At 40.6% G+C, this 15,795-nt stretch overlaps 1 protein-coding gene across 2 annotated transcripts in view; it reads left to right on the top strand.

Moving 5' to 3' along the window:
* Positions 1-3,250: 3,250 nt before the first annotated feature.
* Positions 3,251-15,795, top strand: part of atp13a3 (ATPase 13A3) — a 46,335-nt gene continuing 33,790 nt past the window's right edge. For both annotated transcript variants that reach the window (XM_050054047.1, XM_050054046.1), the window contains exons 1-2: positions 3,251-3,444; positions 13,161-13,241. The gene's annotated coding sequence lies outside the window, so the exon portion shown is untranslated. The remainder of the gene's footprint in view (positions 3,445-13,160; positions 13,242-15,795) is intronic.

The following is a 15,795-nucleotide window of genomic DNA, read 5'->3' as shown; positions in this document are numbered from 1 at the left end:
CTGGATGTGGAGGTCTTGAAGTGGTGTTGCTACATGTGGTCTGCAGTTGGGAGGATGGTTGGATGTACTGCCAAATTAACAGAAATGACTGTGGAAACAGCTTATGGTTGTGAAATAAACATTCAGTTTGCAGGCAACAGCTCTGGTGAACATTCCTGCAGTCGGCATGCTCTGGCACGCTCCATCAAAACTTGTGATATCTGCAGCATTGTGTTGTGTCATCGAACTGCACATTTTAAAGTGGCCTTTTATTGTGGCCATCCCAATGTCAATTATTCAGTTAGTACTTTGTGTGTATTGCTGTAACCATTTTGTCTTTAATACGTGGGATGTGATTAATCAGCCCATGAAATGAAATGAAAAGCCATGCAGTGCTTCCGGCTGCGTAGACCAGTTGACCATTGCTGATGGATCGGAATGTATCCCATGTGTGTAGTGCAGTAAAGAGGCCTGGAATCTGAGACGCTGAATAAGATCGATCATTTAACACATAGTGGATTTTTAAGTGGAGCTCATATTGCAAAATATGTCTCCTGAAGTGTACTTGTTAATTTTCTATGAATAGATTTATCTGTGTGGTTGTTGTACACCTGAGGACTTTAACTGTTAACCATCTTTGAAACAGACCTAGACACAATTTGCGGTTTTTCATCTGTATTTCTAAACAGATCCAGTGAACTAAAGAAAAAAAAGATCTGTTTGTATTTCGTTAATGCCGTCTGAGTTCATGACGAATGCTGAGCTAGCGTTGCTTCATCTACTGGGCCTCATCTCTGTCCCTTCTGAGACTGGGCCGAAGCAAAACAAACTGTGTCCCATATAAAAAGGTGGAATTCTGTTTGCAGTAGTGATGAAGAGCATGGATTAGCACATCTGAAGCAGCAGTGGGGAATGGGTCTTTCTGTTTTTCTTGGCCCGTGCGTCAGCGATCACTCCACTGCAGAGGACATGGAAGACGCTGGATGATTTGAGCCTGCAGGACATTTTGTTCACCTTGCAGGGGGGAGGAGGGAGAGGGGAGAATGTTCAGGAGTAAATCAAAATCCTGAATAGTAGCAGAGTGAAACTGAACGCTGAGTAATGATTACCTAGTTGTTACTGAATAACTGCATTAAGGCTTATATAATAGGTGAGTTGCTTCAGAACTTAACACATAGTCCATAGATTAGTTTTCTTTGGAAGAACTTTTCTCATGTCTAAAAAACATAACCCTGGTTATGTCTTAACTTGAGCACAAGACTTTGAGTTATATAACTAGGGACATGGCGTTCAAAACCCATGGACACCGGCTGCTTTTGGCTGCATTTTGGAAAATATGTTAATGAAACTTTACTCACATTAGGGAGTAAAAGTTAGGATCTCTTGGCCTCTGCTGCTTTGATTTTGACCGTGCTTCATTTACTCTGTCTCTCCTGCAAGTCCCTCAACTTCATGGTGGAGCAATACTGGAGAGTCTGTTTGAGGAACTAGCATTAGGAAGTTCTTAGATGTTTCTATATTTGCTCAATGAACATGACTGGATTAACATGTTTGTTGGGCCCTAGAGCCTAAAATTTGTTTGGCTCTGTACTTTGTTTAAGATCCAGAATATCTGGTCAACTTCCGGACCCCGGGTCGTTTGTAAAGTAGGTTACGTTAATCTGATCAAACAACTCTGACTTACTTTACTTTTAGTGATATACACCATGTGAACACAACATTAACTAAATATGATAAAGGTTTTAAAGGAGCACTGTGTAACATAACGGGTGATTTAATGGCATCTAGTGGTGAGGATTGCAGATTGCAACCAGCTGAAACTTCCCCCAGTTAGATTTCTGTCAGTGTTCATTGCTCAGGAGGTTTTCACTGGGGTCTCTTCCTCTCCAAAACAAACGGAAACTCTGAATAAAGCAGTGTCACGTTACATCTAAGTGTTACTCTAATGCTGTTTGGTTCATTGGAAACGGGTCGCTCACCTAGCACCTGCTAATATGTATTCACCTTTTTTTTCTGATAATTAAGGATCCAGACATTTAGGTTTTTTTTAACAGGGCGCTGAATTATACACAGAGGTCTCTTTCTCTCCAAAACAAATGGACCTGGTGTTTTAAACCGGTAAAAACACTGAATAAAACAGTTTAACGTTTAAAAATCGGTGTTTTTCCAACGCTGCTGGTCGTGGAGGGGATGCCAACTATGGTGGCCAACACGGAAACACAAAAAATGGCCCTATCTAGAGCCAGTGTTTGGTTTGTCTGTTCTGGGCTACTGTAGAAAAATGGGAGTTCAACATGGCGGATTCCGTGGACTGCTCCCTTTGTAGATATAAACAGCTCATTGTAAGGTCACAAAAACACAACGATTCTTATTTTCAGGTGATCTTACACTAAAGTAAACATACTTATTTTTCATTTCTGCCAATATCTCTGACCTCTTTGTGCCATATACGCCAGGATGTACTTTGAGGTCCTTGGGCAGAGGTCTTTTGTCTGTTCCAAAGGCGCAGCTGAAAACTAAAGGGAACATGAGCATTTGCTGTATCTGCCCGAGGAAATCAGGTCAGTTGAGTCAGTGAAGAAGTAGTCCCTTCTTAAAACATACTTCTATCGGAGAGCCTTTCCTGATCTTCTCGTCTTTTATTGCCTCAGTTTTTATACACTAAAGTGTTTTAATCGGTTCTTTTAAAGTTGTTGTTTTCATGTCTTGTCTGTTTCATTTATTGACATGTAAAGCACTTTGTAACTCTGTTTTGATTATTATTATTATCCCCCTAAATCTTACACACTGGACCTTTAAAATGAGGTTTTATAACTGGGTCCTTCTACAAGACAAGGTCACATAATCAGCCAGCAATGCAGGACCAGACTGATTTTGTGCTTTAGTGGTCAGTTGAATTACCAAAAACTTCAATGAACATGCAGTGAACCTGGGGACATTTGGGGCCACTAGAGGTGGGGCCCTGAGCTGCTCTGCCCATCTGGTAATGCAGCTGTGATGATTGCCCACTCTTAAATAATTATTTATGATATGAATCAATAATAAACCAATAACCAATATCAATGTACTATTGCTGTCACTGATCATCTTAAAAATGGATCATTACTCTCCGTGGTCATTCCCTGAAGTGACTCATGACAGTATAATGAGCTCCCCTTTTATTGCTGTACTGTAAATATTTACTTCAGGGTGATGGGCGCGCTCTTCACCTTGCGTATCTCCTCCCGTGATGTCACTTCCTGCCGTCAGACAGCCAGTTCAGGCCAGTTCACTACCGCTGTAGTACTCAGTCTGTCCCACTGAGCTGTCAACACACAGCAACCCTCCACTCTGCCTCTGTTGCGACAACATTTTTCTATTAAACTTAGTCCGTTTTCCTCTTCAACGACGTTTTCCTTCAGATAACATCTACTCTCGTCTCACTATGACTCGAAGGTGATCTTCAGAGTGTCCAGGTGGTTCTGGGTGAGTGTGTTACTCTCAAATATGTTGCCTGTATCGCTGTCATCATCACCCATGTGTCAGTTGCTACCTAGCTGGAGCTAAAAGCTAGCGGTGCCTAGCTGATGCGTGTCCCGGAAAAAACCGGTTGGGGTTGTTTGTTGACACGCTATTTCGCTCCTGAAATTACTGAAACCGAAAGATAGATTAACGGTGTAAGGCACATGCAGGTTGCTAAGAAGCTAGTCACTAAGTGGCGGGCTAACAATGGAGGTTGGCTAACGTTAGCCGGTTAGCCAGCGATGTCTTCTCGTCTTCCCCGATGAAGCACTTCCCTGGCCGCTTGGGGCTTGTAGACGTGATTCATTGTCAGTAGTTAGGCAGTTATCGTTAGTAAATGTCTGTGTGGATGCCTCTGACATTAGCTGGTGGCAGATAAACATAGTCTAAGCCATTGAAAACCTCATTATACAGACCAATAACCGTTACACATGACAGCTGTGTGTGTGAGATTGTTCCTTACTTGGCTTAAACCCACGTTTCTAACGTTGGGCTGGTTGTTACCAGTTAGTGGCGTTACTTTTCATTTAATGTAGGCATGTAACAAAGAATATATAGATGTATACTTATAATATATGTACTGTATATGTAAACCGTATGGCAGACACACCTCCTTTCTGTTGACTTTTGCTTCATTTCTCTGAAACACCTGTCACCATGGTCAGGTCTCCACTAACAGTCAATGAAATATTGCACAAAAGTCCAACTAGTCATTTTATTGTAATCACTAATAACCCTGGAAATCTGTATACTGTACAACCCTTATAAACAGCTGTCAAAACTTGAATGTAATTGAAATACCTTATACAAAGCAATGCATTTAAGACTATATCCTTGTTTTATTGTTTCACCATATTACACCACAGTTGATTTTATTAGGTTGTTTGACAGGTCATTTAATTCACGAATATCAGTTAACAAAATAGAAACAATTCATTTTCCTGTGACACATTTTTACACAACATTAAAGAGAAAACAGCACTCTGTTCAACAACCATAAGTGTACTGAAGCAGCTGAAATAAAACTGTATGAAACCCAAACTATCTAGATTGTCCGTGACTTCATCGCTGTGGTAGGAGTTTTTTGGGAGGGAGTTTTTCCTTATCCAAAGTGAGGATAAGAGGACAGAGGGTGTTGTTTGCTGTACGGATCGTAAAGCTCCCTGAAATAAATTTGTGACTCTATCTATAAAAGGAAGTTGTATCTATATAAGGAAGCTGTCTGTTTAATTTCACTCAATGACTTACTGAGAAAGGGTGGCATTTAAGAAGTTTATACCTCCTCCCACTCCTTTTCAAATGTGTAAATCAAGGTAACTATACACTGACAATTAGGGCTGGGAAATATGAAGATATTATATCATTATCGAGGTATGAGACTCTGTATCGTCTTAGATTTTGGATGTCATATATATGGTGTTTTTTGTTTTTTTGTGTTCTGTTATTAAGTGTTACAGCTACTACTTTGTTTTTTGGCTTTGTCTACATGATGTAGATTTTTGACGTGCCAGTTAGGCCCTCCAGGTGCAGGCATATTTAATTTGAATTGATTGGGCTTAACATAGCCAGCACTGATCAATTTAAAAATGTCCTGATCAAGTTCAAGTTTTATGTGTGTAGCCCAAATACCAATTGTACAGTGCAGCTCGGGACAGATTTATTTATCCTCTGTTCACTCCTCTGTTTATACATTAACAGGGACCATTCTAGGTTGCTACAGTGAGCTGAGGAGATAATTAGTTTGTATGGCTTTAATAAGAACGTGACCTTTGAGTTGAGATGAATTATATCCACACATAGTGTTTTGTTGGTCCTGTGAAGAAAAGTGTCACACTCACAAACATACCCCTGTGTAGCCTTTGACCACACAATTTATGATTTTAGAAGTTCAATAATTCAACTCTCATGTTGCAAAAGATTTGGATGAGCTGGAACCACTGCCTGACTAAGCTCAACTCTTATCTCTGTGACGAATTCAGTATCTCTTGAATCTAATGAATTCTTGGTCTATTCATCATGTATAGGGGGAAAATAAAAGCTATTCTTAAAACATAATTCAGTATCATTTGTAACAGACTCAAGCTGTGTATATACAGCAGACAGAGAGATACCCAACTGGTGAGTCAATATGTCCTCACATTTCGTAATTTGTGTATAAGCAGACCATCTACTGAATTTCGGTTTTGTTTCTCAGTTAAACAACCACAGTTGCCGTTCTACTATTCAGTTTGAGTAGCTCTGTCCTCCTTTAAAATTAAGTCTATATTAGTATATTTATGCTTTAGTTTTGTCGTAGGATGAATTTAGAAATTTGGACTTGTTTCTGTGTCATCAGTGTCATTTCTGTATCATTGGGTGTCGTAACCAGCTTAGTCAATGTTACACATCTGGATTTCCGGAATTAATTAATTGAACTTGCCCTTTTCACCTTTGAACTTTCTTCCTCTCTGTGAGAGAGCTTGAGGTTTTGTCCAAACTGAAGATTTGGAAGCGGTTGCCGTTTAAGAAGTAAGGCGCCAATATTCCTCAAGACTTTCACAGGTGAGCTTTAAGACAGCAGCCTGTGATGGAAGGCCTGCCAGTGTTGACTCAGAGTGGAGATGAGAAATATCCTGACATGGTAAAAGTCCTGTCCGCAGCCCAGCACTGTTTGGTGTGGGTGCCCCACAGCAGTGTGATAGAGAAACAGATCTTTCGAGTGCCAGTCTAGCGGTTTGCCTCCAACAAGACCAGGGGCTCGCATCAGTGGAAGTGAGATGAAACACTTCAAATGAAAATAGAAACAACTGTGAAATTTAACACAGTAGTACAAACCTGAGAATAGAGTTGTGCAATTAGTTTTGCACAACTATTGCCTTACAAATCAGCTTGCAGTCTGGAGTCCTCAGACAAAAAACATCTTGCCTGCATTCCTGAGGACGCTGGCAGTTGGTTGTCAGGTGCTGTTGGGACTTGTATAGAGGACTGTAGTGTTGTCACGATACCAAAATCTTTGTTTCGGTATCAATACCAATATGAATTTCGATACTTTTCGATACTCTTTGGTACTTTTCCTTAGGAAAAGTCCTTTTGGATACAAACCTTTAGAACAATAAATAGTAGGGGTGTAACGGTACCAAAAAAATCATGGTTAGGTAAGTACCTCGGTACGGACGTCACGGTTTGGTAACTCAAATGTTCCACCAAGTTTGTGTTGTCTCGTGTTGACTTTCTCTTGTCTTTTTTCACGTGCGCCAGCTGCGAATGTTGATACAGGTGTTGTCATACACGCCACTTGCGCAATCTGTGCTCCAATAGGAACAAGAAAGGCGTTTGCGTGCATAAATGAGTAAAATAAATTAACTAAATTAATGAATTGAATCAGTTTCAAAGTACCAGTATTTTCCAAATGCAGTATAGTACCGTTTGGAATACTCTAGTACCGCGGTACTATTTTAGTACCGGTATACCGTGCAACACTAGAGGACTGTCATTCATAGTTATTGTCCGCACTGTTGGCATTTGCTCGCACTTAACAGCACTGAGCTGTTCAGAGAGTTAATGACAGAGAGCTCAGGATCCTTCCTGAAAATGTGACTCCTGGTGATAATGATCATGAAGCAACTCAAGAGATTGGATGATATCAAAACGGACATTTTTACATTCTTGTCACACACCTGGTAAAACTGGTATAAAAGAAATGACACCATGATTGCCGTTGACGATACTTCTCCAGTCGGCAGTATGACAATACAGCCACACACTTGTTGCATCCGAGTTCCTCAGTGGTTTATTTTGCATTTGCTGAACTGTATTGCATGCTGTGTAAAAACAAAAGCGACAGGTGAAAATCTGACTCTTATGCTGTGTGGGCATGTGAAACTCTGATGTTTTAAAAAATCTCAAAAGCACTTTTTTGATATTAAAGTAACTTGAAATGCTATGAGCTGGCAGCATGTTATCACAGTACCTCACCGTTCACCAGGCAGTAGCAACCCAAAGATAGCCTCTGTCTGCATCTGCGGTTTGTGTAGGGTCGCACGGAGCAAAACTGAGAACTGTGTTTGGTCAAGACAGGGAGGACAATATTTGAATTTAATTTGTTTCCCTCACTTGTTTGTCATATATATGATAGTAAACTTAATCTAGATTCCGTCTTTCATCTTGGTTTACCGTAATTGATTTGACATTTACATCTTAAATTTGCTAGAGTAACAAGGAAACTTTTACTGAACTTTAATTCAGTAATCTGTTATCTGTTGGTATTATGTCTCACCCAGAGTCATTGTTAGGGATTAACTGGTTTCGCCATAGCCACTGTTACATAACATCACAGTTTCATAACCATAAGTAATGTAGAAGCCATGATACCTATGTTGTCCTCATTCCTGCATTGTTGACCTGTGAAAACAAAACCTTGTGAGTCAAGTTGTTTGTGTGTGCGGTGAAATCTCCTCTTGCAAGTGAGGTAATGCATGTGTGTGCGCTACGGCTGTACCCGACGCAAAAGACAAACAACCTAACTAACAAAAAAAGAAAACTGCTTGGCTTGAAGTAATCTCAGTCGACAAAGGGGTACCCGACTGGTGACTCGAATCTCCGACTTAATGTGGCAGCCCTAGTGCTGGCCAGTTTGTTTTGTGTAATGGAGAGTCGTGTCATTCAACTAAGGTTTTGTGAAGAAGGGCTGTAAAAACGCAATTCCAGCCGTAAGTTAGCCAAAGAATTGGCAGTGTGGGGGAATTATAGATAGCTACAAAATGACCAGGGAGTTGTGGTAGAAGATGGATATCCAATTTGCAAAGCATGCTGTTGAAAAGTTAATGCAAAGGTCTAATACCTTAATATGTCCCAGCATCTTCTAGATAATCTTCCAACCCTCTATGCCTGAGTCAAGGTAAAAAGACTTAACTAATGGGGCGTCGGTGGCTTAGTGGTAGAGCAGGCGCCCCATGTACAAGGCTGTTGCCGCAGCGGCCCGGGTTTGAGTCCAGCCTGTGGCCCTTTGCTGCATGTCATCCCCTCTCTCTCTCCTGCCTTCACGCTTACCTGTCCTGTCCATTAAAGGCAAAATGGCCCAAAAAATATCTTAAAAAAAAAAAAGACTTAACTAATGTACGAGGCTTAACCAAAACAGTTCTGCAAGATAAACTGCAGGTGGCACTATTGAAGAGGGGGCAACGAGATGAAGTAATTAAAAGAGCAGCAGTTAAACGTCAAATAAAGTAAAACAAAGAATGTATAATAACGGACAGCACACTGGACAATAGAAATTTTGTTACAGCTACTACAGCTATGTACTGTTGGAAGAGTTGTGGTAACAGCTCTGTATCCACAGGGTTTTAAAAGCCACCCAGAGATGACGAATAGGGCTTGCAGTGACAGGACATCATCGTGATCGTACGTCATCATGTATTTGCTGAATCTATTTGTGTTGCACTTAGTCGCAGTCGCCTTTAATAGATACACCAACCTTTCCACTTCCCACAAGCATGAGAACTTTATTTTTCAGTATGTCAAACATTTTTTTGAATCTCAGGTTTTTTTTGTGCTTTAATGGAAAAAGTGTATATAAACAGGTAAATGGAATCGCAGCTTGTATTTACTTATATTACCAGCTGAGAAGTATTGTCACTCTCTGTCCGTCTCTCTGTCTGGGTAGCCTATTTTCCGTATAACCTAATATCATTTAGCCATCCTAAATTATTTTTAGTAGCCAAACGTTACACTGTAGAAACCAACTGGATACAGTTGATGATGATAAGAATTTATTATTATTATTAATATATATATATATATATATATATATATAATAAATGTAATTACTTGATTAATAATTGTGAAACTGTGATATTTCCTCTGACAATAATCGTGATATCAAAATCCAATATCGTGCCATCCCAGATTATGTTCCAATAAGCCGTTCAACCAGGTGAAAAGGTGTTTTAATCTCTCACACAGTGTTATCAGCAGTTTTTCATAGACTGTCAAGCAATGCCACTGTTAATCCAAGAGCATGTGGTCTGACTTAAAACTCATTACACTTTTGATCTGTAGGATTATAGTTTTTTTTCCCACCTCTTTCACTCCATTTTTTCCACAGGAGTGGAGCTCACATTCAGACTCCTTGTAGATCTCTCTCTTTTCTATGTCCTTTTCCACTCCCTGATCTCATCCATGTGAACTCCCCTTCTTCCTCTGCATAGATCGTAGTAGCCTGTAACATCAGCAATTCTGGTTGTGGTCTAAAGTGTGTGTATGTCATCTCAAAACATACACAACTTGCATCTATGATGCGTTTTGAGGTTGATGCCCTGGGTTATCTGTGAGAGGTTTGGATGTTTGCTGCATCTATAGGTGAGTTTAAATAGGTTATTTATATTTTGTTAAGCTTGAACTAAGTTAGAAGTTCGAGAAGGACAAAACTGAATATAGTCATATTTAATTTGCGTATCTGCCCTGTTAGCTTTTTTTACTACTTACTAAACTGGAAGTGACTGTGTGCTTTTCGCCGTGCTGCATCCGCTTCATATGCATGAATGTAAAATGAAATGCTATATGTACACATTATTTGTCCTTTGGCAAGTTGTTAACAGGGAGCTGTGTGATTAGTAATGTTATCAGTGGTGGTGGGCTCTTAAAACCGGCTGAGGAAGAGCTTTTACTTGTTCAGACAGCAGAGGAAGGGCAGATAGTCATAGATTTTTAGTTAGGCCAGTGGTCACTGTGATAAACAGCTTGATTGGTCCATGACAGGGAACAAAGCTCGACTATAATACCCCGTGAGTAGGAGAGGAAGTGATAAAGAAAGCGCATTGAGTGCAAAGCATGATGGCAACAAAACACTTTTTCCTCTAAATGCTTCCATGAATTATAGACTTCTGTCATTAGGTCATGGCTCATTGTTCACTTTTTCCTTTCTGTCTGTGTGTTGAAGAACAGGACAGAAAGGGAAAGGAGAATATATCTAGGTATCCTCCAGTTATGTGTTTGTATACTTTAAAGTTGCTCAAGTTCAGGATCTTGTAAAATATGTGCTAAGTGTGTGACCTGCGGCAAAAGGCCCAGAACAGATTATATTTAGCAAATAATGACACTGAGACACTTTGTTCATCCTCATACCTGAACCATAACTGAATTGTTTTAAAGCCATTTATTCCCTCATCAAACTATCTTTCAATGAGCACAAATTCAATCATACACATATATCAAACAACCTTTAAAATAACCTTCTTTTACATAACAATATATTTTTAAATAACTACTTTTAAAATTCTTTTTAATATATATTTATAATACGTGATAACTCTAATATCTTTTTTACATTGCTCTGAAAATGAAACAAATTTCTCTTTTAAACAACTGTATATATTCAAGTTTCTCACAACATCATGGTAGCATTATAATTTAACTTTGCCCAATACCCATTTTTACTGAATAGAGCTTGAATGCATCACAATGTCACTAATTGTAGATGAACATTGCATTCTTACTGCAGTGCAGTGTTCATCTACAATTAGTTCCGACCTCCAGCTGCTAACAGCTAACGTTACCTAGCTCTCCTCTTGCCAATGTCAACACAGACTTGTTGTTCAGAATGTAGCATTATCAGGGAAACAGTAGGCTGCCGACCCTGACTCATCCAAACTGAGGTTACTGCGTTCTTTCGTCTTGATAACATCCTGGGCAAGATCTCTGTTTGTCCGAAACATGTTTTCTGTTGTCCCCAGGATGTCAAGAGATTGTTTGTCTCGAGCCTGCTTTATAGCCTGAGCAAAATTGATGTGACACAATGGAAAAACATCAGCCACTGCCATCGGTTAATGTCATCTTAATTACCAATAGCCTGATGTTAACCCTTTTATAGATTAAATGAGTAATTGATCGAGAACACAATGAGATTAAACATTGACAAAAATGCTGTAGCCCTAATCCGGCAGTCGTACAAACATTTGTCTTTTGCTAACAGATTGAAAGTAGTTAATGAATTGGAGAGACGGAGAACTCACAGTACAGACAAATAAATTAATTATTAATTGTGTCTGTAGATAATCACCTCATTGATCATGCGCCGTTGACCTGTGTGAAATCTGTTGTCAATCAGAGAACCAGATCTGTTTTTAGACTCAAATAGCTGTTTGTGTTATAGCTCAGTCGTGGTTTGATACACTCAGTGGATCTTACAGTTTCTTTCCAGGAACAGTGTTGATTGTCATGTTTAATCTTGTAGTCTGAAAAAAGATCAACAGCTGCCTCGTGTGTTTTTTTTCCCAAGCCAGCGTTGCTTATTAATACAATAGCAGACTAATCAAATGAGAGACAACAATGTGGCTTTAGGCAGGGCTCGAGGAATCTATAAATATCACTGAAGTCATGCTGACTCTTAGAGGCCCTGTAAGGGTCCTCTATATTCCACTAAAAACAGAGGTTTCTCCTGTCATCCTCAGATTTATGATATTATGGCACTGGAACAGGATAGGAACACCAAGCCCCGTGAATGGATGGGAGTCAGGAGGAATCACCTGACAGTTCTTCCATACACTGCAGCCAATTTCAGCATGAGGATATGATCATTTGCTCAAGACATTGCTTATCATGTTGACACCTACAGTAACCAGGTTCTTTAGTCACCGTGGTAAATAATTACCGGGAATGAAGCATAAAATTAACAGGTTCAGAGCCGAGCCCCCAGGAACAGTGCCAGGCTTTTAAGTCGATTTGACACAGTGGCCAAACCGTGGAATTACATCCTGAGGGGCCATCATGTGATGCCATGGTGCCCAAAAAGACTTTCCCATAGTTTGACATTGTGAAGATAAATCAGTGAATAAATTTTTTTAATCTTTATAACCTCTGCGAAATGACTTATATCACTATTGGGATTAGATCTATTCAGTCCAATAACATTTCAAAAGTCTTGACGAGCATCAGAATTAAATCATTTTATCCCCATTCCAGTTAGGGGAGCTCTTAACCGGAAGTTAGCTGCTCGGCAAGAAAAGTGTGTGTGCACCTGCTTTATGGGCCTCACGATGCAGAGGATGCAGGTATTTTATACCTGGGAAGTCAAACATTTTTGGCTTCTTGTGCCACTGAGCAGCTTTCATAGGAATGAGCAGGGCCTTGCCTCCAACCCAGTATCCGCTTTTCTTTATCAACAGTTGGAACGGGATGGGATTAGCAAGAGCAGAAGTCTGCAGGAGCTGGTGGGAACAGAAAGATGTATTTTGAATTTCAGATGATGAGAAAACATTCCACTTACCCTCAACTGTGGTCTAGTCCATGATATTCTGTCCTAAAACTTGCATTACTATACTGTATTTGTACTCCCCCTTTCCCCCGTACCCATTTTTTCAGCTTTTTAAATAATCCAAAAGTTGTTCCCAGTTGGGGCAACCAAAGTGATCTACACTTACAAAGAGGGTCCTGGCCAGAACTTGCTAAGTTCATACATGAGTATATGCACTCTAAAACTCAGTGAACACCTTGGCATGTGCTTTTACATAACCTGGTAATTCTTTTGCTGCAGCTATATACACATTAACCATTATTGTTTTCCCTTTGGATAATATGTTACTGTTTGTGAATGTGTCGGTTCCCACTTCATCATAGTCGAATTAATGGAAAGACTTTGTGTTAGGAAAAGCAGTGTTTTTCTAATGTGCTTGGTGTTTTTTGTTGTGTTTTGTTTTCCCCCCTAGGGTTCCAGGTTGGTGTGGTGAGAGAGCAAGCTAACTACGGGGAGGAGGACCGCCTGGGGCATCGTGTCCCTGGCTTTCAAGGTAGGAGCAAACCAACCAACCAGCTAGAAACCAGTAGTTGCAGCCTCTTTGGGCTCTTATTGAGCTTGAGCTAAATTATGATGTTCTTCACAGACTATTATAGTTACCTGCCAGTGATGTTGCTAGGTTTGCGCCCTGCATCTCTGACACACTAAAATCTGAAGGGACCCAATGCAGTTAACTCACTATCAACGTGTTCAGGGGACGCACCCTATTTTTTTCACGTTGTGCTATTGTGATTGTGCTACTGATCCATGGTGATTTAACTTATGTCGATGATGACCTGATGATGCTTTACCATCCAGGGGTTGCCCTTTTGAAAAAATATTTTCACTGGAGGCTGCTATTTTCATACTGTTTGCGCATATATCTTACGCAAGAGGAGATCCTGTTTTGTTCATCGTCTCAGCGAGTGAAAGTAAAAATGGTAAATGGATCGCACTTGTATTGCACTTATCTAGTCGTCCGACCACTCAAAGGGCTTTTAGACTACATGTCACATTCACTCATTCACACACACAGTCACACACTGGTGGCCGAGGCTACCATGCATGGTGCCACCTGCTACTCAGGAACCATTCATGCGCACTTACACACTAATGAAACAGCCATCGTAAGCAATTTGGGGTTCAGTATCTTGCCCAAGGATACTTCAGCATGCGGACTGGAGGAGCTGGGGATTGAACGCAGCACATGTCAAACTCTTCATAAGTTTTATTTTTTCCCTCAGCAGCAGTTTGTGGAGTTTGAGTGGCGGGGGGAATAATTGATTAGTCGATTCAATCAGAACTGATAGATCAGATTGATGGATGAGAGGAGCCAAGTGAAAGCAAACTCAATAAATGGTTAAATTTCATTTTCACTGCCCCTGACGTTCTGCTGCTCTGTCTGTGCCCAGAGTATGCTCATTGGCTCTGGGAGTGTGGTGCAATTAATAACTGAACAGTATATATATTCCACTGGCGCTCCTAATGAACGATCCAGCTCCAGAAACAGAATATCAATATGTGGCGGCAGATGTTATTATTGTGGTGGGCCATCACAAATGAATGAATGTGTGGGAGACCCTGAAACAGCCAGATCATCACCTTCAGCCACATCATCCACAAAAGTCCACTTTCAAACAGACAACACACACTCAGTGTTGTCAGACTCATTTTAGTTCAAGGGCCACATACAGTCCAATTTGATTGCAGGTGGAAGAAGTAAAATCATTGCAATAGCAGACACCTCAAAATGTTTCCCTTTTTTTTTTTTGTTTAAAAAAAAAAGCACTAATCAACTGTATTCTGGTTAGGGTGCAAAAGCCTCTGTGCATTCTACATGAAGAAAGCTACTCAATGTTTAACTTGCTCCTCAAACCTGGCTCCTCTTAGCCTTCACAAGTGTATCACTATTAGGTGTGCAAGGTCATCCAGTGGGCCGGATTGGACCCTTTGGCTGGCTGCTTCTGGCCCCACGGCTGTATGTTTGACACCCCTGATCTAGAACCTATCACAGTTGCTTAGTTTATGGGATGGGACTTACTTATTTTGTTAGTTGTTTGTTTTTTGCATTCTCATGCTGATGTACGCCACAATTGCAATGTGAGTAAGACGCATTGCTTTTGCAATAGTTCCCTATCTCTGCTCTTGGACAAGTTCATCTCACTGAGAGTATAATTTGACTTGAGTTAACATGTAACATATTGGTAGCTGAGTCACTTACAGGCTTATCATGTCTGGCTTCTCAGCCACCAAGTTTCAACTCAGGCCTCTTCTCTGTTTGGAGCCTGTAATTATGAGACCCTGCATGTTTTCTGAGGTCACAACCCTCTGTTATCTCAACAGATGATTCAATATAACAGACCATGTAATAGTTTGTGGTTACAGTAACCTTATAAGTATGATAAATCCTTTTTGGTGCCATTCTCATTGGTGCGTTATCTGTGAGTCACCATGCATGGATGGCAATCTTGTGTAACAGTGTGTGCATGATGCACTGGTGTCGGCATTTCCAGTCATAGCAGAGATTGGGGAGGGATTGTTCTTGTTGCACTGCACCCACTGCCTAGCGCCGGTCAGGGGGCTGCTATTGTAAAATACTAGGAAGGGCTTGGTCCTAAGCAAAATATCCCGCTGTATGCCAGAGAAAAAGTCCACCCGGGTGCAGCTGGCAGATAACATCAGAGTGCGGGGGGCAGTGACACAGGATCAGTGGGTGTTGTGGGGCGGTGGGGGCAGTAGCAGGGTGGCCCTTTGGGCACTATGCCCTGACACACTATGCCAGCAACACTCAGCAATAGCTGGGGTCAGAGCGCTCTTACTCTCCCTGTGACTTACTTAATGTGATTTTATAATTTTTTTTTCTGTTTGTTTGTGTGTGTGTGTGTGTGTGTGTGTGTGTGTGTAATCTTTCACACCAAAGACACAGTCACTGCACAGAGGAAGGCCAGTGTTTTTCAAAAAAGAATGTGGCTATGTTCTCCTAAACACTTAAGTCAGTTTTGGTGCCTGCTATGCTGACCTGTTAAAGGCATAGCATTATAACAGACAGAAGGTAGAATTTAGTCAGA

The sequence above is a fragment of the Epinephelus moara genome, chromosome 10 (assembly GCF_006386435.1).
Source record: "Epinephelus moara isolate mb chromosome 10, YSFRI_EMoa_1.0, whole genome shotgun sequence".
In the NCBI taxonomy this organism is placed as follows: domain Eukaryota; kingdom Metazoa; phylum Chordata; class Actinopteri; order Perciformes; family Serranidae; genus Epinephelus; species Epinephelus moara.
Note: the sequence above shows the minus strand (reverse complement) of the source record. Positions and strands in the feature narration are given on the sequence as shown.